The sequence below is a fragment of the Eurosta solidaginis genome, chromosome 4, assembly GCF_040869045.1.
Source record: "Eurosta solidaginis isolate ZX-2024a chromosome 4, ASM4086904v1, whole genome shotgun sequence".
Taxonomy (NCBI): Eukaryota; Metazoa; Arthropoda; class Insecta; order Diptera; family Tephritidae; genus Eurosta; species Eurosta solidaginis.
The window spans coordinates 58064210-58088007 of record NC_090322.1 but is presented as its reverse complement, the minus strand read 5'-3'; the positions used below and the strand labels follow the sequence as shown (position 1 = coordinate 58088007).

The 23798-nt window shown below is 38.0% G+C and overlaps 1 protein-coding gene across 1 annotated transcript in view; it reads right to left on the bottom strand.

The window, feature by feature from the left end:
* The window catches only part of Flo2 (flotillin-2), a 305802-nt gene that overhangs the window by 246810 nt on the left and 35194 nt on the right, over window positions 1–23798 (bottom strand). The window lies entirely within an intron of this gene.

Sequence of the window (23798 nt, the reverse complement as noted above, 5' to 3'; positions counted from 1 at the left end):
GGGTGTTGATTTAAACCGCAATTTATCTGGGTGCTAATGGTATTTAGCGCGGTGGTAGTGCTATGGAGTTTTCTGAAGCCATGCTGATGAGGGGCTAGCTGCAAATTTGCTTGGAAATAAGGGAGCAAAATGGCTTCAAGCGTCTTTGCCACTGGCGATAGGAGAGATATCGGATGATACGACTCACCTATGTTAGCTGGTTTCCCAGGTTTTAGTAGCGGGACCACCTTGGTCATTTTCCATTTCTCGGGTATGACAAAGGTGGAAAGAGACAGGTTGAAGACATGCGCTAAATATTTGAAACCCTCTTTCCCTAGGCTTTTAAGCATCGGCATGGCTATGCCGTCTGGGCCCACTGCTTTGGATGGTTTAGCACGACCAATGGCGTCCTCAACCTCTTTAGCGGTGATGGTGATTGGTGACGCGCTGAATTTGTCTTTATGTGCGTGTCTATTGGCTCTCCGTCTATCTTTGTCGACCGTAGGGTGCATTTTATATTGTCGGCAGAAAGCGCTCGCGCATTTTTTCGCATCCGACAGCACTTTGTCGCCAAAGGCGATGGAAACTTCGTCTTTGTGCTTAGTCGGATTCGATAGGGACTTTTCGGTGGACCAAAGTTTACCCACACCGGTAGAGAGGTTACAACCTCTTAGGTACTCCTTCCATTTCGCCCGCTTGTGTTCATCCACAAGCAATCTGGTGCGTTGGTTTATATCCCTTATTTGGGGGTCGCCTGGATCAAGCTGTCTTATAAGGTCACGTTCTCTCGCTAAGTTTGCGGCCTCCGCCGGGAAGTGGGGCCGGATTTCGGGAATTCTCCCGGCGGGAATGAAACGTGCCGAGGGGGATTCAATGACCTTACGGAAGGCACGCTCCCCTTGGCGGGCATCAGTCGGGATAGGGAGGGCAGCAAAGCGGTTGTCTGTAAAGGATTTATATTCTTCCCACTTTCCTTTTTTGAAGTTTATGAAAGTGCGTTTTTCAGTGACGATGAAGTCGGCGGTACGCTCGAGCGAAATAAGTATGGACAGGTGGTCGGATGCCAATGTTACCATCGGCTGCCGGTTGACGCAGTTTACGAGTTCTGCGCTCACGATTGAGATATCTGGCGAGCTGTAACAGCTTCCTACCATACGTGTGGGGGCGTCTCCGTTTATTGTGCAGAACGTCGTTTCTTCTATTTGATCCGCCAACATCTCACCCCTACTGTCCATAGAATCATGATGGGCATTGAAATCGCCTAAGATAATGCGATTGTTGCCAGTGAGTAAGGCCCAGATGTTAGGGCGGTATCCACTGGGGCAACAGGTGGGAGGAGGGATGTAGATGTTGATGATTTCTAGGTTTGCATCGCCTGACCGGACAGATAGGCTTTGACGTTCTAAGACATTGTCCCTGCGGTCGATGCCAGGATCAAAGGAAGACGGGAGCAGGGGCTGATGCTCAGCATTGCTACCAACTCTACTACGAAGGTAGTAGTTATGAGTGGTGTCAGCTGTTTGAGTTGTTGGCGCCGTGGCGCTCGAGCAGCAGCGGGTACTTGTTGTGGCTTGCTGAGCAGCGGGGCTGCTGGAAGGTAGTGGGGGCGCTTAGGCGTAGACTACGGGACGCCCTTGGGCGTGAACAGCAAGGGGCCACAAAAGATTTATAAAAGTTACGTGGACGTCGGGTTTTGGGATCAAGCCCAGAACAACCAGTCCGATGCAACCATCCCTTGCACGCGACACACTGAACAGAGTATGACCGTCCTAAAAAGATTCTTTTCCGGCAGATGCAGCAAAACCATTTCTCAGGACCGGGGTCAGGAGACGTACCCGGATTGGATTCGATGCCTTCCCGGAGTAAGAGAGTATGGAGCAGTCCTGCTGCAAGGAGCTGCTGGGAGGATGACAATTTGTGGGAGGGACGAAACAAATTAAATGGGGTCACACTGAAATGACAGTCCTTGGCCGGGAAAAATCCCGAGTCGCTCCGGTACATAGAACCGACTGCCTTGGGAAGCGAGAGGATATTGATGACAATTTGTGATCGGTCGCGGCTGTTAGGTGGGGCGAAGCATTGCTACAACAACAACAAAAACAACCTTGGCTTCGGCTTTTGAAATATTAGTCAAGGCGTAGGTAACGACAGTGACTCCTTCTGGTGGCGAAGGTAGCTTTGATATGTAGAAGTTAAACAAAAGTGGGAATAGGACACCACCCTGTTGCACCCCTTGTTTAATTCTTCTTGGTTTTGATGTTGCGTTCCTGAACTGCATTATTATTAAGACCTTATGCGGGGTATCAACATCATAAGAATATGCTAAAAAAAATTTGGCATATATTTCTTGTGTGAAAAAAGTACCAGACAAGTAATTTTGACATTTCGTGTATCTTTGTCCTCTGTGAATCGGCGTCACTTTCCTGTAGTACATGAAAGCCAGATTCAGCAATGCATTAGAACAAAATTTGTTAAAATTAACATATTATTATTGAAATTGCACTGCATACAAAATAAAAAAACACTTGTGCCCAAATAGAATTGTATAATATATATTTGCAGTTGAATTGTAAATTACCTTTCCACCATGAGACATCCTAAATGTTTCCCGAAATAAAAGATTTCAATTGTTTGATGTGTTCGCACTATACAAAGTGTTTATTCACATTTGTGCGTAGATATTTTGACTATACTTTATTATATATTCACAAGAACTCGATTGTATGTAAAATTTATTAAGTGCAGATATGCTGCTCGCACTGTATATAAAAAGTTGGTCTTTACCTTTCAGTCACAAATTTATAATGGCCGAGCCAAGCTCACGCCGGGTTGCATTCAATTAGAATCTGATCAGCTGATGCAGTTTAATGCTTGACGCATGGTTGTATTTTCGTACGTTTGATGTGGTGACATTGGTTGACTAAAGGTGCCATTACAATTGCAAATTACATTCAAACAACTTATAAATACAATCAGTGTTTTTCCTGGTATTTAACCGATTATGTTTTTACAGGATCGTTGCTCAAGGAATAATAAGGCGCACGTATGCATATGTATTTAGCGGCGAAACCAGGAATCTCTGGTGCACGTTTGCTGCAAAATCGTTGGAAAAAACAGCAGAAAGTGCATGCGTTTACTTTTAAGTGAACACTTTTGTATGGCCTTTTTCGTTTCTTGCGATGTGGATGCCGCGTTTTAATTGTTAACTGATTATCTTTATCTATTAATTATGTGTGATTGAGCTGTTCGTCAATAAACGATTTTGTATTAATGTACCTACCACAAAGGTTGTTATTATAGATTCACTAGCGGCTCGGTACGTGCTTTCGCTACGTATAAAGTGAAATATTAAATCAAACTCATTTATTATAAAAAAAAGATATTTTATTATTTGCTAGCTATTTTAAAACTTAATCCAAAACATTTGGATAAACAATATTTTTTGTTTTTCCATTTTGAGCATGAATAAACAAACGGCTGGGGCTGGAACAGGCAACATAAAGTTGGCCATGTGAAAAACATGATTCCTCCAAATCAATGCCATTTATTCTCCTAATTTGAATTTTCTTAATGCTAAGAGCCAAAGCTCTATATACCTATCTATTCAAAATATTCATGTATTTCTCTATGCAAAAAAAAATGCACCGTAATATTGTTCGATGTCTTTTCAAAGCCTACTTTGTTTGTCGATCTGCCTGATACATACATACATGTTGATATAAATACAATGCAAGTAAGTTTGTAGGTGGGAATAATAAGTAAGCTAGCTAAGACGAAAGTACAAAAATTTTGAGAGCGAAAGAGCGTAGCTAAGTAGGTAACAAATCGTTTAGTAAATGACCAAACTATTATTGATGTATGTATGTTAATATGAAAACGTATAATACGCTGGCTAAGTGGGATGAATCTGAACAAACAAATGGGTTTTTGGTGTGTTTTTCAAAATAATTTCCTTCAGGTAAAAAGATTATATTGTTATGTGATTGAATATACCATTTTAGCTGGTTGTAGTACATAAGACAGCAATCTCTTAACCTGAAGGCGAGTTCCCAATTGGTCTATATCTCGAGTCCTTAGTTACCCAGCGAAAAGAAAAGCCCTCTTTTCATTAGCATGTATCACAACTTACAATGGATACTTATGTCGTTCAAACACATCCTAAAGTTATCCGGGTCCACGTTTTGGTCTATATCTCGAGACCCTAGTCACGGACGGCATGAAAAATAATCTATACTATAGCAATCATCAACAGCTCCCATTTGCTACGCATATTGTAGAAACACATCCTAAAGTTATCCGGGTCCACGTTTTGGTCTATATCTCGAGACCCTAGTCACGGAGGGACATGCAAAATAATCTATACTATAGCAATCATCAACGGCTTCCATTTGCTACGCTACCCATATTGTACAAACACATCCTAGGGTTACCCGGGTCCACGTTTTGGCCTATATCTCGGGAACCTGGTATCCGATTCTTAAAATTTCAAAACACAAACCATCTACTGAATAGTCATAATTTGGTTGGATAGGTGAGCCCGTTCTTGAGTTATAAAATCACAACGAAAAATGGCATTATATATAGATTATAAAATAAATATAGTTTAAAACAAGTAAGGAAAGCTAAGTTCGGGTGTAACCGAACATTACATACTCAGCTGAGAGCTTTGGAGACAAAATAAGGGAAAATCACCACTTAGCAAAATGAACCTAGGGTAACCCTGGAATGTGTTTGTATGACATGTGTATCAAATGAAAGGTGTTAATGATTATTTAAAACGTAGTGGGCCTTAGTTCTATAGGTGGACTCCTTTTCGAGATATCGCAATAAGGGTGGACCAGGGGATACTCTAGAATGTGTTTGTACGATATGGGTATCAAATTAAAAGTATTAATGAGGGTTTAAAAGGGAGTAGCCCTTAGTTGTATATGTGAAGGCGTTTTCGAGATATCGAACAAAATGTGGACCAGGGTGACCCAGAACATCTTCTGTAGGGTACCGCTAATTTATTTATATATGTCATACAACGAACAGTATTCCTGCCAAGATTCCAAGGGCTTTTGATTTCGCCCTGCAGAACTTTTTCATTTTCTTCTACTTAATATGGTACGTGTCACACCTATTTTACAAAGTTTTTTCTAAAGTTATATTTTGCGTCACAAAACCAATACAATTACCATGTTTCATCCCTTTTTTCATTTTTGGTACAGAAGTATGACATTTTTTTTTAATTTTTCGTAATTTTCGATATCGGAAAAGTGGGCGTGGTCATAGTCGGATTTCGGCCATATTTTATACCAATACAAAGTGTGTTCAGATAATTATGTGAACTGAGTTTAGTAAAGATATATCGATTTTTGCTCAAGTTATCGTGTTAACGGCCGAGCGGAAGGACAGACGATCTACTGTGTATAAAATCTGGGCGTGGCTTCAACCGATTTCGCCCATTTTCACAGAAAACAGTTATCGTCATAGAATCTATGTCCCTACCAAACTTCACAAAGATTGGTAAATTTTTGTTCGACTTATGGCATTAAAAGTATTCTAGACGAATTAAATGAAAAAGGGCGGAGTTACGCCCATTTTGAAATTTTCTTTTATCTTTGTATTTTGTTGGACCATAACATTACTGGAGTTGAATGTTGACACAACTTACTTTTATACTGTAAAGATATTAAATTTTTTGTTAAAATTTGACTTAAAAAAAAAATTTTTTTTTAAAGTGGGCGTGTTCGTCATCCGATTTTGCTAATTTTTGTTTAGCACACATATAGTAATAGGAGGAACGTGCCTGCCAAATTTCATCATGATATCTTCAAAGACTGCGAAATTACAGCTTGCACAACTTTTAAATTACCTTTTTTTAAAAGTGGCGGTGCCACCAAAATTTTACAAATTTTCTATTTTGCGTCATAAGGTCAACGCACCTACCAAGTTTCATCGCATTATCCGTCTTTGGTAATGAATTATCGCACTTTTTCGGTTTTTCGAAATTTTCGATATCGAAAAAGTGGGCGTGGTTGTAGTCCCATTTCGTTCATTTTAAATAGCGATCTGAGATGAGCGCCCAGGAACCGACATACCAAATTTCATCAAGATACCTCAAAATGTACACAAGTTATCGTGTTTACAGACCGACGGACAGACGGACGGACCGACTTGACTAAATGAATTTCTTTTTTCACCCAGATCATTTTGATATATAGAAGTCTATATCTATCTCGATTAGTTTATGCCGTTACGGATTACCGTTATGCGAACAAAGTTATATACTCTGTGAGCTCTGCTCAGCTGAGTATAAAAACTAAAAAACACGCAAATATGCTGCCGTTTTAGTATCTACAATCTGCTTAGATATTTGATGTTGATAGCACCGTAGTACAGTGGTACGTGTCTCCGCTATTAAGCATTGTCGCTAGATGGGTTTAACCTCCTTTGCGCTCCTAGCATAGAGAGTTACAAACAAGCATACATACAAGTGAAGCTAATATAAGCGTGGTAATAATTAAGGAAATGTAAGTTCAGGAACAGATTATACCATCTTCGTATCTGCGACTGACAGATGAGTTCAATGTATGGCCGAAAATATATCTTGCTAGTTGTAGTTGAGGTATTGTTAACTTAAAGCGGATTTACATAAACAATTTGGTCGCTTTGCTTGGAGCTGGCACTTTCTCAGCGCTTTCAGACAACAGTTAAACGCATTTTTGCTTCCTTTGCTTTGAATCGAACAATGAGCCGCGTTACTTCATTTTGACACCGACATAAGTTAAGAATATCTTAACTTTAGGCTCGCTTTACATTAGCTGGCCATTTGTCCTTCACTTCCAAGCTTCAAAAATGCTTTAACAACACCCTATGTCCTATTTATTTCGAAAGCGATTTCTCTTTGTGTTTCTCCACATTTTTTTAAGTCTAAAATTCCTTCCATTTCAATTTTACCCAACCACGTGGCATGGTCTGTTTCGATAAATCAGGTAAGAAAATTGCAATAATAACAGCACTGCACGATTTAGACTGCCACTGGTTTCTAAAAGAGCAATGGTAATAACCTCCATTCAATGAACCATCATATAAATCAAAATTTTACTGATCTACTGAGTCCAATGGAGTTTTTATCCTGCGAAAAATGAGATTTTCTAGGATGACCCGTGATAAGTCGCAAACGAATATGCGACTATAGCAAGTTTTGATCTCTTTTTATGGGTTTTGTTTGAACATGTCCTATGGAGAGACCAATTTCATATGGTTACTAGCAGACCCGGCAGACGTTGTTCTGCCCTAAATTTGGTCTATCGGTATACATTTTAATAAGCTTTTTCCGTCTAACTCTGCCCTCCCCCCTTCACTTTTTCCTAATCCTTTTATTCACTCCTCCCTCCGTCTTTTTCCCTTCATCTATCTCAATCTTCGCCTCATTCTATCTCTTTCTCAGCCTCCTTCTCTCTTCTCTCAAGTTCTTCTCGTTCTTCTTCATCCCTTATTGCCAGTCCCAGAGGGTGGTATGTATTTGGTTCCAGTCCCATTCCGAGTCTCAGTCCCAGTCAGGGATGATAAATGGATTTTTTCATTTTGTACCAAATGAGGAAAAAAATGCACCAAATCATCCAAAAATGTACCAAAAGTTTTCGGATATGAATTTGAACCAAACTAGAGCTATATTCTGCTTCTTTATCCAAAAACTGTTTTTAGTCAGGAAACTTTCTAGTACAAATTAAAGGGAAATATGATTTATGAAGAAATACTTTTCCAATAAAAATAATAAAAGAAGTTTATCGATTGTACAATTATGTACATATATAAAAACAGTTCTTTGTTGAGAACAAGTAAGGAACATATAAATTAATATTTAAAAAAAATAACAGCTGCATTCAATGCAAAAACATGTCATACAAACATTTTAGGTACACAAGATTTAGATTCAGCTATAAAAGTTGACAAATTGTCGTCTACATCTATACTAATAACTCATGTTTCAATCACTACATTAACAGTTCTTCTTCTTTGAGTTCTTTAAATACCTCAGTTGACAAAAAGCTTTTTTTTGTATCTATATTATGACAACTACTGTTAGTTGATTTCATCAAGTCTTTAGTTTTTATTAAATTCGAAACTATGTTTATTTTAAGTCTATTTCTACACTTAGTTTTAATTAAATTTTGTATATGAATGTGGAATCCCAAAAGCTGCATATATTTAAATTCTTGAATTTTTTTAAGGCTCTCATGCTCTGCTAAAGCTCTAAAGTCAGAATTAATTTTCTCTATTTTATCAAATGCAGATTTCGGAAACGAGTCCATAACAAAAGGCAAAATACTATTTGTTTCACCGCTTAAAATACTTTCTGGTGAAAGCTTTGCAGCCCACAACAAAGTTTTATCATTCAAATTTATTTCCTTTAATAGAGTACTACAAAATGGTATATAAAGTTGTTTACCACAGCTCTTACATATGTGTACGTCATCTTTTTCGAAAAGGTTGTTTGATAGAGTAATATCCACATTAACACCGCAGTAAACTTCATCTGGGGTTAAGTGATTCTTGGCTGAATCAATATTTAACATCCAAATAGGATTGGAGTCTAAATAAGATTTATTTATAAAATTTTTAATTATACTCGGTTGAGCAGAGCTCACAGAGTATATTAAGTTTGATTGGATAACGGTTGGTTGTACATATATAAAGGAATCGAGATAGATATAGAATTCTATATATGAAAATCATCAGGATCGAAAAAAAAATTGATTGAGCCATGTCCGTCCGTCCGTTAACACGATAACTTGAGTAAATTTTGAGGTATCTTGATGAAATTTGGTATGTAGGTTCCTGAGCACTCATCTCAGATTTCTATTTAAAATGAACGATATCGGACTATAACCACGCCCACTTTTTCGATATCGAAAATTTCGAAAAACCGAAAAAGTGCGATAATGCATTACAAAAGACCGATAAAGCGACGAAACTTGGTAGATGAGTTGAACTTATGACGCAGAATAGAAAATTAGTAAAATTTTGGACAATGGGCGTGGCACCGCCCACTTTTAAAAGAAGGTCATTTAAAACTTTTGCAATCTGTAATTTGGCAGTCGTTGAAGATATCATTATGAAATTTGGGAGAAACGTGACTCCTATTACTATATGTACGGTTAATAAAAATTAGCTAAATCGGAGAAGGACCACGCCCACTTTAAAAAAAAATTTTTTTTAAAGTAAAATTTTAACAAAAAATTTAATATCTTTACAGTATATAAGTAAATTATGTCAACATTCAACTCCAGTAATGATATGGTGCAACAAAATACAAAAATAAAAGAAAATTTCAAAATGGGCGTGGCTCCGCCCTTTTTCATTTAATTTGTCTAGGATACTTTTAACGCCATAAGTCGAACAAAAATTAACCAATCCTTTTGAAATTTGGTAAGGGCATAGATTTTATGACGCTAACTGTTTTCTGTGAAAATGGGCGAAATCGGTTGATGCCACGCCCAGTTTTTATACACAGTCGTCCGTCTGTCCTTCCGCATGGCCGTTAACACGATAACTTGAGCAAAAATCGACATATCTTTAATGAACTTAGTTCACGTCCTTACTTGAACTCACTTTATCTTGGTATGAAAAATGAACGAAATCCGACTATGACCACGCCCACTTTTTCGAAATCGAAAATTACGAAAAATGAAAAAAATGCCATAATTCTATAAATAAAAAATATTCTATACCAAATACGAAAAAAGGGATGAAACATGGTAAGGTAATTGGATTGTTTTATTGACGCGAAATATAACTTTAGAAAAAACTTTATAAAATGGTTGTGACATCTACCATATTAAGTAGAAGAAAATTAAAAAGTTCTGCAGGGCGAAATAAAAAACACTTAAAATCTTGGCAGGTATTACATATATAAATAAATTAGCGGTATCCAGCAGATGATGTTCTGGGTCACCCTGGTCCACATTTTGGTCGATATCTGGAAAACGCCTTCACATATACAACTACCACCACTCCCTGTTAAAACTCTCATTAATACCTTTAATTTGATAACCATATCGTACAAACTCATTCTAGAGTCACCCCTGGTCCACCTTTATGGCGATATCTCGAAAAGGCGTCCACCTATAGAACTAAGGCCCACTCCCTTTTAAAAATACGCATTAACACCTTTCATTTGATACCCATATCGTGCAAACAAAGTCTAGAGTCACCCCTGGTCCACCTTTATTGCGATACCTCGAAAAAGGCGTCCACCTATAGAACTAAGGCCCACTCCCTTTTAAAATACTCATTAACTCCTTTCGTTTGATACCCATATTGCACAAACGAATTCTAGAGTTACCCCTGGCCCACCTTTATGGCGATATCTCGAAACGGCGTCCACCTATGGAACTAAGGATTACTGCCTTTTAAAATACTCATTAACACCTTTCATTTGATACCCATATCGTACAAACACATTCTAGAGTCACCCCTGGTCCACCTTTATGGCGATATTTCGAAACGGCGTCCACTTATAGAACTAAGACCCACTCCCTTTTAAAATACTCATTAACACGTTTCGTTTGATGCCCATATTGTGCAAACAAATTCTAGGGTCACCCCTGGTCCACCTTTATGGCGATATCTCGAAACGGCGTCCACCTATGGAACTAAGGATTACTCCCTTTTAAAATGCTCATTAACACCTTTCTTTTGATACCCATATTGTACAAACAAATTCTAGGGTCACCCCTGGTCCACCTTTATGGCGATATCTCGAAACGGCGTCCACCTATGGAACTAAGGCCCACTCCCTTTTAAAATACTCATTAACACCTTTCGTTTGATGCCCATATTGTGCAAACAAATTCTAGGGTCACCCCTGGTCCACCTTTATGGCGATATCTCGAAAAGGCGACCACCTATACAACAACCACCACTCCCTTTTAAAACCCTCATTAATACCTTTAATTTGATACCCATATCGTACAAACGCGGCCACCGTGGTGTGATGGGTAGCGTGCTCCGCCTATCACACCGTATGCCCTGGGTTCAACTCCCGGGCAAAGCAACATCAAAATTTTAGAAATAAGATTTTTCAATTAGAAGAAAATTTTTCTAAGCGGGGTCGCCCCTCGGCAGTGTTTGGCAAGCACTCCGGGTGTATTTCTGCCATGAAAAGCTCTCAGCGAAAACTCATCTGCTTTGCAGATGCCGTTCGGAGTCGGCATAAAACATGTAGGTCCCGTCCGGCCAATTTGTAGGGAAAATAAAGAGGAGCACGACGCAAATTGGAAGAGAAGCTCGGCCTTAGATCTCTTCGGAGGTTATCGCGCCTTACATTTATTTTTTTTTTATCGTACAAACGCATTCTAGAGTCAACCTTGATCCACCTTTATGGCTATATCCCTAAATGGCGTCCACCTATAGAACTATGGCCCACTCCCTCATAAAATACTCTTTAATGCCTTTCATTTGATACACATGTCATACAAGCACATTCCAGGGTTTCCCTCGGTTCATTTTCCTACATGGTTATTTTCCCTTATGCTGTCACCATAGCTCTCAACTGAGTATGTAATGTTCGGTTACACCCGAACTTAACCTTCCTTACTTGTTTGGTAATAAGTAAATGTATGCGAAAATCTTCAGACTGCATTTCTATATTCACATTATTTATTTCATTTAAAATATAAGAAAGAAATGTAAAATATACTTTATAAATAGGACTTTGAAAATTTTCAGATATAAGATTAATATATTCATTACTACTTTTATTTTCAAATACGTAAAGATTAAAATAATATTTGAGGGCATCCCATTGCTCAAGAATTCTACCTATGACTGCTTGTCTAGAAAGCCACCTTGTGGGGGCGTACTTTAGTATGACATACATTTCTCTACCGAAATATTCTGGAAAACTCTGAAAGTCTGCCCTCCTAAGAGGGCTGTTACAAAAACTATAGTTTACGTCTTTTAAAAATGTATCAATTTTGTTGGGAAATACATCACATGCGGCCATTGCAGCTAAATTTAAAATGTGACAAACACATCGATTAACATGCAGATTTGGAACAACTTGATTCAGCCTTGCTTGCACTCCGCTTTTTGCTCCCATCATAACCGAGCAATTGTCGGGCGTGAAACCAATCATTTTTTCAAGTGGTATTGAATGTTCTTTCAAAGATTTAATAATGGCATTAAAAATACCTTCCGTGCTACGGTCAAAGGTATCAAATCTAAAAATCTATTAATGCACTTTTTATCAAAAATTCGAATCGAAACTGCCAAATTTTTTGATATACATATATCAGTCGTTTCATCTATTATTAAAGAGTAACAATTCTTCTGACAAAATGCAATTATGGATTTATAATTTTCTGGCCCTGTTATTTGAGTTATTATTTTCTGTGCTTTAATTATATTGATGCAAAATTTGTTCACAAATTTAGAATCAGTTATGCTATTTTCATAAGCATATCTAAATGATCCATAATTGCAAATGGCAAATTGTGCTCGGCAACAAAACAACTTAACTATATATTTGCTTCGAAAAATTTTAAATTTTTTTGTACATTCAGAGCTGCTTAGCAAATGACTTGAAGTGTAGTGCTGTATTTTACAAAAATGTACCAAATATGTCAATGTAGTACCAACGTACTTTCGGGAAGCGAAATGTACCAAAAAAAGTACAAATATACCATGATTATCACTGGTCCCAGTCCTAGTCCTAATTCCAGTCCCAGTCCGTCTCTGGTCTACTTTCCGGAAAAAAAGGATTGTAAATACTAATATAGGCAAATGGCATTCAACAGTCGTACTGACCGGACGTGTTTTTTAATCGCTCTGCAACGATTTTGTATTTGGTATATGTACTGTGACATAATTAATTGCATTTGTTGCTATATGTACTGTGACATAGTTAATCGCTTTTGTTGCTTGTTTTACTCTAATGCAGAGCCGGCCAAAAGTTGCACATTGTGCAATTTGAGTTCGTATTTTCACACAGATGTGCGATCACGTGCGTTTGCTTTCGCTTGTCACTCACTAAAATCAACAGTGAATGCAAAAGGAAAAGTCCATGCTACTTTTTGGGCACATAATAAAAACAATATGCTGCAAGGTTAAAGTGACTTTTAATACGTTTTAGTCAGTATTATTAAGTTCCTTTGAATATACATATTAATATTGATGATTTAAATATAAATAGTTAATAATAATTAATTAATTATTAATAAATATTGACAATTTAATATAAGTAACTTTTTATACGTTCTACTTAGTTTTATTAATTTTTATACATTTTTTTTATTGAATAACTTTATGTTTTGAAAATATATATTTCTATCTTTACATTTAATTTGTTTTATAGTTCTTTCTTAATGAAAAAGTGTTTTTTTAAGTAAATTTTGCATTGAAGAAACACCATACCTTCTTTTATAAAAAAGGTTTTATCTGGCTAGCTCGACCTCCGCGTTCTTAGTTATATGAATATAAGTAAATATTGTTAGGATTAGCTTGAAATCAAATAACCATAGTCCTTTTTAATTTCGAACTTCACAGTCCACATTTTCTTTTTGCACACTGTGGGGAGTTATCACTCAATTTTTACAAACACTTATGCAATTGTTTTAGTATTTGTGTGGCCGGCTCTGCTCTAATGCCTTGTATTTGTGGTCTTAGAGTTGAGCGCACTCAACCTAAGGTTCAATGTGCTAAGTGTTCGGTACTTTTTCATCTTCCCTGTGTGGGTGTTTGGAGACTGACTTAGACTTTTTAAGAGAGTCTAATAGTGCTTTTTACTGTAAAGCTTGTGCGTGTGAGCGTCGTGGGTCGATTCGATCGCCGCCCGCCTCTCTTAAATCATCATCTAACAAAGCGTCATCGAGTATTGTAAATGACCTGCCCTTGCTGCCTGCTGGTTCACTCGGTGAAGATATGCAAAACAAAAACAATCACGATAATTTGTGCAATATAGAAAAAACATTGAAGTCGTTAGTGTGTGATATTGCTGTACTAAAAGACAATGAAGAGAAGATTTTACGTCTGCTTAAAACCTCACTAGAGGAAGTTAATCGTTTACGTCCACACGTCAGCGACCTGCAAGTTAAGTTAAGCTCTATGCATAATGCGCTCTGTAACTTGCCGCTGGCTACCTGTCGCTCTCGCTCTTCCTCTGAGTCATGCATTGCTGCTGTTTTCAATGTTCGTTCGTGATATGTATCTAAACAAATTAACATGTATTTTAATACTTTACAACACTGACAGTAAGAACTGCTAATGACGCTAAAAAAGCGGACAACCTTTTTTGCTTCTTCTCGATTTAACCGCCGAAAGAAAAAGATACGTATAGCATTTTACCCTCCACGTTTTTGTATATAAATTATATTTAATAAAGTTATGTTAATAGAAATCAACTCGTATATTTAAAATTGGCAAACATAACATTACTGGCGACGAGGGAAAAAAAGAAAAGTTTCCATAAAGTAAAATGGCAAACGAGCAGGCTATTGAGGAAATAATCCAGCAGCAGCAAAGATTTGCAACATCATTGCTCGAACAGCAAAAGCAGTGGATGCAGGCCATTCAGCAATCGGTTTTTAACGCGAATGAGTCAAGTCGCACTGGAGAAGCGACATTGGTCCCACCATTTCACTCGTTTAATAAAGACCAACAAAATTGGGAATCGTACTTGGAGCAGCTTTCGCAACATTTCGAGGCATATTTGGTAAGCAATCCAGATAAGCAAAAATAATTTTTTCTATCGTGGATTAGTACGGAATTGTTTGAGTTATTGAAGAATTTGTTTGGTGTAACAAATCTCCAATCGCTGACCTTCAAGGAATTAACATCCCAATTAACAGAACACTTCCACTCAAAAAGACATGTAGTGGCAGCTCGCTACGAGTTCTTCAAGCGGGAAATGAAAAACACTCAAAAGCACAGAGGGTGGGTTGCTGACCTACGTGTTATCGCAAGAGAATGCAAATTCATTTGTACCGCAACCAATTGTACAGCAAATTTTGTTGATGAAATGATACGTGACCAAATCATAGTTCGTACCCCTTTTGATCAAGTACGTACCGCCGCTCTACAAAAGCTTCAGCCGTCATTAGAAGATGTGCTTTTAATTGCCGAAACATTTGAGGCAACAACTAAAACGGTAGCGACACTCAAAGAGAATAATAATTCATCCCTAGCGCAAGTAAACGCTATGCAAACACACAAAGTCGGGAGGAATGAAGCTAATAAGCAAAGTAATAAGAATGAACAACAGGTACATAAGCACTCAACAAAGCAAGTGAAACTTCAATCGTGCTCAGGTTGTGGCCATTCTCACTCAAGAGAACAATGTAAATTTCGAAATGACATTTGTAACAAGTGCAGCAAAAAGGGACATATTGCAGCAGTCTGCATGTCAAAGCAAACAAAACAAATGAGTAAGAAAAGAAACTCCGATAAAGGCAAAAAAGAAAATGAACATCGTATTGACACATTAGATGCAGTGAATGCAGCTACAGGTATAATAAAATCTGAACAAAGTAAGAAAATGATTGAGTTGGAAATTAAAAACAAAACAATAAAGTTTCAATTAGATTCAGGGGCTACTGTGTCAATAATAAATAGAAAAACATACGATTTATTGAACCAACCAAAATTGGTAGAGTGCACCAAGAGTTTGTACGCATTTGGGCAGAAGCCAATTCCAATTTTGGGTGAATTACACACTGAAGCTAGGTGTGGAAACAAGCAGAAAAGTATTGTGATAATAGTAGCAAATGTAGAAAATTCTTACAATCTTTTTGGCTTAGACCTTTTCAGACAATTTGGTTTTGAGATTACCGAAATAGCCAACGTTTCCGAAATGGAAGCTTATTCACAATAAATAAACGAATTGTGTAAGAAATACCACGATATTTTTGAAAATACTACCTCAGGTTCTATACAAAACTTTAAAGCAACGATTCAAATGAAAGCTACGGCTACGCCCAAATTTTTTAAAAGCAGGCCAGTACCATTTGCACAGGTAACAAAGTTTCGTGAAGGAGCTGATAGACTTATCAAAGCAGGTATTTGGAAACCCATCAAATTTAGCAATTGGGCGTCACCAATTGTATTAGCACCAACGCCTGATGGCTCAGTGAGAATCTGAGGCGATTTTAAAATTGCGTTAAATTCGCAATTAGAAATTGAACAATATCCCTTGCCAAAACGCGAAGAGTTTTTACACAACATTCGTTGGGGCACTCATTTTTCCAAAATAGATCTGAAAGATGCCTATTTACAGATGGAAATCGATGAAGAGTCAAAGCAAATGATGGTAGTGAACACTCCTTTAGGCCTCTTTCAGTAGCAACGACTGCCATATGGCATCGCCAGTGCGCCCGCAATTTTTCAGCTCTATCTCGAACAACTCCTCCATGGCATAGAAGGATGTGGTAATTATTTAGACGATATAATTATAACCGCACCGTCAATTGAAGAACACATAGGTCGCCTAGAGCAAGTCATGAAGGTACTAAAAGACAATGGCATAAAATGCAAAAAGCAGAAATGTTTCTTTTTGAAGGAAGAAATAGAGTATTTGGGTAGAAAAATTAGCGCAAAGGGAATACTCCCAGATGACTCACGGGTACAAGCTATTAAATTGCTGAAACCGCCTAGTAACTTGGCGCAATTAGAAGCTTTTGTAGGTAAAATAAACTACTATTGCAACTTCATACCGAATTTTTCCCAGCTAGCAGCGCCACTCAACATGATACGTCGTAAAAATGTGAAATTTTTGTAGGGTACTACACAGCAAGAGTCTTTTACTGCCCTGAAGGCACACATTATCAATGCTACACAGTTAGCACATTTTAATGAGAAGTTACCACTAAGCCTTGCCGCGGATGCATCGTCTTTTGGAATTGGCGTTGTCTTATCGCACATCAATTCGGATGGAAGCGAACGTCCGATTGCTTTCGCGTCGAAAACGTTGGATAAGCACCAACTTAAATACAGTCAAATTGAGAAGGAGGGTCTCGCCATTGTGTATGGTATTCAAAAGTTTCACCAATACTTGTATGGTCGAAAGTTTGTCCTCATTACTGACCATAAGCCACTTGTACATATTTTCAACCCAAGTAAAAGTCTGCCACAAATGACGTCGCACCGTTTACAACGTTGGGCTTTAATTTTAATGGCGTACAATTTCAGCATCAAATACCGCAACACACATGCACATGGTAATGCCGACGCACTTTCTCGGTTACCCATGAGTACCGATGAACAATTCGGCTTAAGTGAAGCTAGCCATAATATTTCAGAAATTAAAACACCAATCGATGCAGATGTTATTGGAAAGCATAAAATTCAAGATGGCACCCTTACAAAAGTCCGTAACTTTGTCAAAAAGGGCTGGCCTGAAAAGTTATCTCCGGGGGATACGGACATCCAACCATACTTTCAGCGTATGTTTTCGTTAACCATTTACAAAAATTTGTTGTGCTTAAACAGTGAGGTAAATCGAATTATCATTCCAAAAACTTTAAATTCAAAAATTTTGCAATTGTTACACGAGGGGCACTGGGGAATCGTCAGAATGAAACAGCTGGCTCGACATCACGTCTGGTGGCCAAAAATAGACGATGACATTGCAAAGGTAGCACCTGAATGCGACATTTGCAAAATTGCTAATCCGGCGCCTGCACGCGAATATCTCAGCTGGCCAGAAGCAAAAGGTCCTTGAGAAAGAGTCCACATTGATTTCGCCGGCCCAATATTTAATTCAATGTGGCTTATCTGTGTAGATGCTTATTCGCAATTTCCATATGTAACACAATTACCATCGACTACAACGGATAATACCATACTTGCACTAACAGCTATTTTTGCTATTGAAGGTTTCCCGGTGACTATTGTTAGCGACAATGGGCCACAGCTGACGTCCGACAGCTTTGAACAATTTTGCAAAGAACATGGTGTCACTCACATAACGACAGCGCCATTTCATCCGGCGTCCAATGGGCTTGCTGAACGTTTTGTGCAAAGCTTTAAAGCAGCTGTCCGAAAAAATATAAATGCCGGCCTAACAATCAAAACCGCTGTAGTAAAATATCTGGCAACTTACCGTTTTACCCCAAATGCTAAGGGGAAAACGCCTGCAGAACTCCTGCATGGCAGATCGGTTAGAACAATGTTAACTCAATTATTTGAGACATCAGCTCAGAAAAAACGTGCAAGCACCAACGCACACAGATTTGAGCCAAATCAACTAGTATATGCCAGAAATTATGCAAAAGGGGACAAATGGATCAAAGGCACCATAATTAATCCGATAGGTAGAATGATGTTTATGGTAAACACCAAAATAGGCAAAATCAAGCGTCATATTAACCAACTCAAACCAAGATCGAAAACGGATTCTGATCAGGCACCCGGTTTCAACTTACCTCCGCCGTTGGTAAATACACCTGTATTAGGGTTCCCCCGACAACCAACACCAAGTTAGCTCAGAAAGGAATTTGGAAGACACCGAAAATAGTTCAGCCAGTAAAGAACAGCCAGTTTCTCAGTCAAGCAATTCGCAGAACTTATCACCGCAAACTATTCCTAGTTCATTAGTCGAGCAGCCAACAACGCCAACCGCAGGTATGCAAATTCGCAAAAGCAGCCGTTCCCGAAAACAGGTGAACCGTTTCACGGCTCCAGATTTTAGATCCACATAAAACTTTTAATATTGTAAATTAAAGGGGGAGATGTGATATGTATCTAAACAAATTAACATGTATTTTAATACTTTACAACACTGACAGTAAGAACTGTTAATGACAGCTAAAAAAGCGGACAACCTGTTTTGCTTCTTCTCGATTTGACCGCCGAAAGAAAAAGATACGTATAGCATTTTACCCTCCACGTTTTTGTATATAAATTATATTTAATAAAGTTATGTTAATAGAAATCAACTCGCATATTTAAAATTGGCAAACATAACAGTTCGAATGTGGGTATAATTGGTCCTGCTCATTCTAATGATACTTCCTCATCGCCACACACGACAAGTGAAAAAGTAGTTATTCTTTCTGCTTTGCCTGCTGCTTCTAAACATACAGCAGTTGCTACTACGTGTGCTATGGCTACCAATGTTGATGCTTGTTCTACTGTTAAAAATAGTGCTATGAACGTTGACAACAACAAACATAATTCTTCAGTACCAATAGCTATTAACAATGCTACCACCACAGCTGTGTCTCAAACCTATGAGAATAAATCTGTTAACAATTCTGATAATAGTGGTAGATCGTTTGTTTCGGTTCTTAAATCACAGGCTAATAACTCTAATGTTACCTGTATGGATGGCGCTGGAAATAAAACAATGTTAATACCAAACAAACATACAAACGTCGTAAGCAGCCTAGCACTATCGGTTCGATTACAACTTCTGCACCTTTCTTATCATCATCTACTTCTACGTTCACATCTACATCTATTTCTACTCCTGCATCTTTATCCCTTTCTGCGCTGAAAGATAGCACTGAAGTTTTCAAGCGTCGTATGCCAAATTTCGTTGGCTCTAATGCTAATAATGAGTTGGGAGTCGTTGGAATGATTTGGCTTCATCTATCGTCATTTCAGCCGTCAGTTTCTTCTAATGATATTATTACCTACCTGGTAAGGCATCTGAAGGCTGATCGGTCTAATTTTTCATGCAAAGGGCTCGTTTAGAAAGATACACCTGTTGACTCAATAACCAAAGTCAACTTTAAGCTTGGCATTACTAATGCTGTTTATGAGAAAATTTTATCGGCAGACTTTTGGCCTGCTGGTGTGAATGTTCGTCCTTTCCGTTTTTTCCCTCAAGTGGAAAAGCAACTCCAGTTCACATAGCTTCCAGCAGTAATGAGAACATAATTAACAAACAGCTTAAAGTGTATTTACAAAATGCTTCTGGTATTAGGACTAAATCGCACATTTTGAGAGCATTTAGTTGCCAATCGGAGTACGATATTTTTGTCATTGTTGAATCCTGGCTTACTTCGGATTTAAGGACAGGGATTGTACTAAAACTGGGCGTTCAAGAGGGGGTGGCGTACTAATCGCTGTTCAACGCAAGTATAATGCATCCCTTATTATGTTAGATAATTCTTGACCAGATCTGCGTCAATGTCCGTGGTTCTCCACAGTCTGGATCTCTATATCTGGTTGCATCATACATACCGCCGAACAGCTTGGAAGAAATTTACAAAGCTCATGTCAACAATATATCGTCCCTATTTTTAAATAAATTAGGAGATAATCACTTATGTGTTTTAGGGGATTTTAACCTTTGTGATATTTCTTGGTCTCATAGTTACTCTGCGTCAGGTAATAATATTACTAAGTCTTTTAAGTCATACGTTATAGATAATATCTTAAGTCTAAATTTGCATCAAATCAATAGTTTCAAAAACAGGCTCGATAGAATATTAGATCTAATTTTTATTAGTAATGACATAAATTTTAATCTTTCTGAGTGCCATGCGCCATTCGCTCCGACGGATATGCACCATTCTGCTCTAATTCTTAAACTCGAATTTTATGAGTTTGGAGCTCGCTCTTTAATTGATGATTTTTCATTTAACTTTTCGAAGTGTGATTTTTCTAGAATCGATCAGGATCTAGCTGAAATAGACTGGGCCAATTTACTTTCCATCTCTGATGTTGGTCATTGCTTTGAAATATTTAAGCGGACTCTCTTTGATCTCTGTACGAGGCATGTACCAGTTGCGAAAAGGAAACCATTTAGGTTGCCATGGGACACAACAAGGTTAAAAGAGTTGAAGAATTTAAGAAACAAGTTCTTCAAAAAGTTTAAAAGAACCAAAAAACCCGTTATTTTTTTATCAAATATAAACATTATGTGAAGGATTTCAACTGTCTAGAGAAGTTTCTTTACAGAAACTACATTACAAGCTTTGAGACGAATATAAAGTCTAACCCGAAAGCATTCTGGAATTACGTTAAGTCGAAGAAATCTCGCTCCTCGGTGCCTGCCACCGTCTTCTACAATGACAGACCTGCAAACACTCCCCAGAAAGTGGCTAACGCGTTTGCTGAATTTTTTAGTTCTAATTTTGCTAATCATGATGCTAGTCCCTCGTCTGACTTCTCGTCTGAAATTTCTTCATCCCTAAATTTTGATTCAATGTCAATTTCATTTGAAGATATCTTCAGTGGTATCTCGAAACTGAGCAACTCTACTAAAGCTGACATTGATGGTCTCTCGGCTGCCTTGCTAAAAGGATGCACTTCCCTAGTTGTCCCGTTAGAGATCATGTTCAATTTGTCACTTAGCTTTGGTGAGTTTATTGATGCTTGGAAATTCGCCTCGATAACTCCTATTTATAAATCTGGCAGTAAGACTGATGTCTGCAATTACAGGCCAATTTCAAAGCTTTCCACCGTTTCTAAGCTATTTGAGTGCGTTGTCAAGGAAAATATTTATTTTTCAGTGAAGCACTTGATCTGTCCGAGACAGCATGGGTTTGTTTCTGGTCGCTCTACCGTTTCCAATCTTGTGGAGTTCAGTGAATATTGTATCTCTGCCTTTTTATCTGGTCTTCAGGTCGACTGTATTTACACCGACTTTTCCAAAGCTTTTGATAAGGTATCGCATGATGTTCTAATTCACAAACTGTACTGCCTTGGCTTTCATTCAACCTTTTTGCAGTGGCTAAAATCATATCTAAGTAATAGATGGTGTGCCGTCTCTATTGATGGGGTATCATCAGATCCCTTTTTGGCGACATCGGGCGTCCCGCAGGGTAGTATTTTGGGACCACTATTTTTTGTGTTATTCATCAATGACATTAGCTCATGCTTCTCTTACGCTAGATTTCTGTTGTACGCCGATGATCTCAAAGTTTACTCTGTTGTAAATTCCGCAAACGATATGATTAATCTGCAAGTTGATATTGATAAACTTTACTCCTGGTGCATTAGATCTCATCTTTCATTAAATATAAATAAATGCTTCCACGTAACCTACTCAAAATCTCGTTCAAATCTCAACAGTTCGTATAGTATCGCTAACAGTACGTTGCAGACTGTTGAAAAAATCAAAGATCTTGGGGTTGTATTTGATACAAAATTTATGTTCGTGAACCATATTGATTTCATCATTGCCAAGGCCTATGCTATGCTAGGCTTCATTCGGCGTAATAGTTCGGAGTTTTCTGACCCGTATACTTTAAAGGTACTCTACTCCTCATTCGTGCGTTCTCATCTTGAGTATGCTACCATCATTTGGAGACCTTTCCAACAATTCTCAATCAACAGGCTTGAGCGAGTTCAAAAAGTTTTTCTTAAGTATGCTTTACGGTCATTAAGGTTTACATACCCTCTTCCTCCATATACTGCTCGTTTACTTCTTTTGAATCTTAAATCCCTGGAAGCCAGAGATCTATTCTCTCCTTGACTTTCTTGTTTGGCATTATCCACGGAGATGTAGACTGCGCTGATCTTCTTGTGGAAATTAATTTTAATGTTCCAAGGAGGGATCTGCGTAATGTTTGCCCGTTTTATGGTATCAATATTAGAACCAATTATGGAAGGAATGCGCCAATTGCACGCGCCCTGAACGAATTCAATAAGATTTCATCTTCTATTGAGCTTGATTTTTCGATGTGTAGGGACGCTTTTATAAACATTTTAAAGTCAGCTATTTAATTGTTTTTAATTTGTTTGTTATAAGAACTTATTATTTATTGTAAACTATATATTACATGTATATTTTGTTATCTGTGTGTTATTATTTTTTGTATCTACCATTATTGGCAGTCTGTAAGAACTGTATGTTCGTAGACTGAATAAATAAATAAATAAAAAAAAAAAATTATATACCAAATTTCATGCAAATCGAATAGGACGTATGTAAATAGGTACATATGTGGGTATTATGAATTCAAGTCCTTATTTCGGCTTCGCATGCATATCTATCAGTTCTGTCAGGTTGATGCCACTAAATCGAATATCACAATTAAAATTACTTTAAAGCTGTCAGCAGCAGCTTTCATTTGATATCCATAATACATACACATTCTAGGGGTATCTGGGTCCACGTTTTGGCCTATATCTCGAGATCCTAATCACGCAGCGGTGTAAAACTTACTCTGTACTAAAGCACACATCAACAGCTTCAATTTGATACCCATAATGTAGAAACGCATCCACGTTTTGGCCTATATCTCGAGACCCTAGTGACCCAGCGGTGTAAAACTTACTCAGTACTGAAGCACACATCAACAGCTTCAAGTTCATACCCATAATGTAGAAACACATCCACGTTTTGGCCTATATCTCGAGACCCTAGTCACCCAGGGGTATGAAAAGTACCCTCTACTAAAGCACTCATCAAGAGCTTTCATTTGATATCCATATTCTATAAACACACTATTCCCGGGACCCGGGTCCACGTTTTGGCCTATATCTGAAGAACCTGTGCGTCGATCGTAACCAAACTTATGTAATAACCACCGCGTGAGGTATACGCAACTTATGTGAAAGTTTGAAGAAAATCGACCGATGCATCTCTTCAAACATCGGCGACCAACTAACACACATTTTAGACTTTCTTTTTATATAAATAGATGTCTGAATGGGTAGTGTCGGATGGGTTTTCTTTATACCCTTACGGGTACTGTTGGACAGACCCTTTTCCACACTCCTTTCTAACGGGTACTGTTCGGCAAAACCTGTTTGTGTCCCTACGGGTACTGTCAAACAGATCCTCGTCATACACTACAGTCACTGCCGGAAAAGTTCATTTACGTGTACTATCGGTTACATACATTTTAAACTGGTTAATCTCAACTGTAGATACCTAA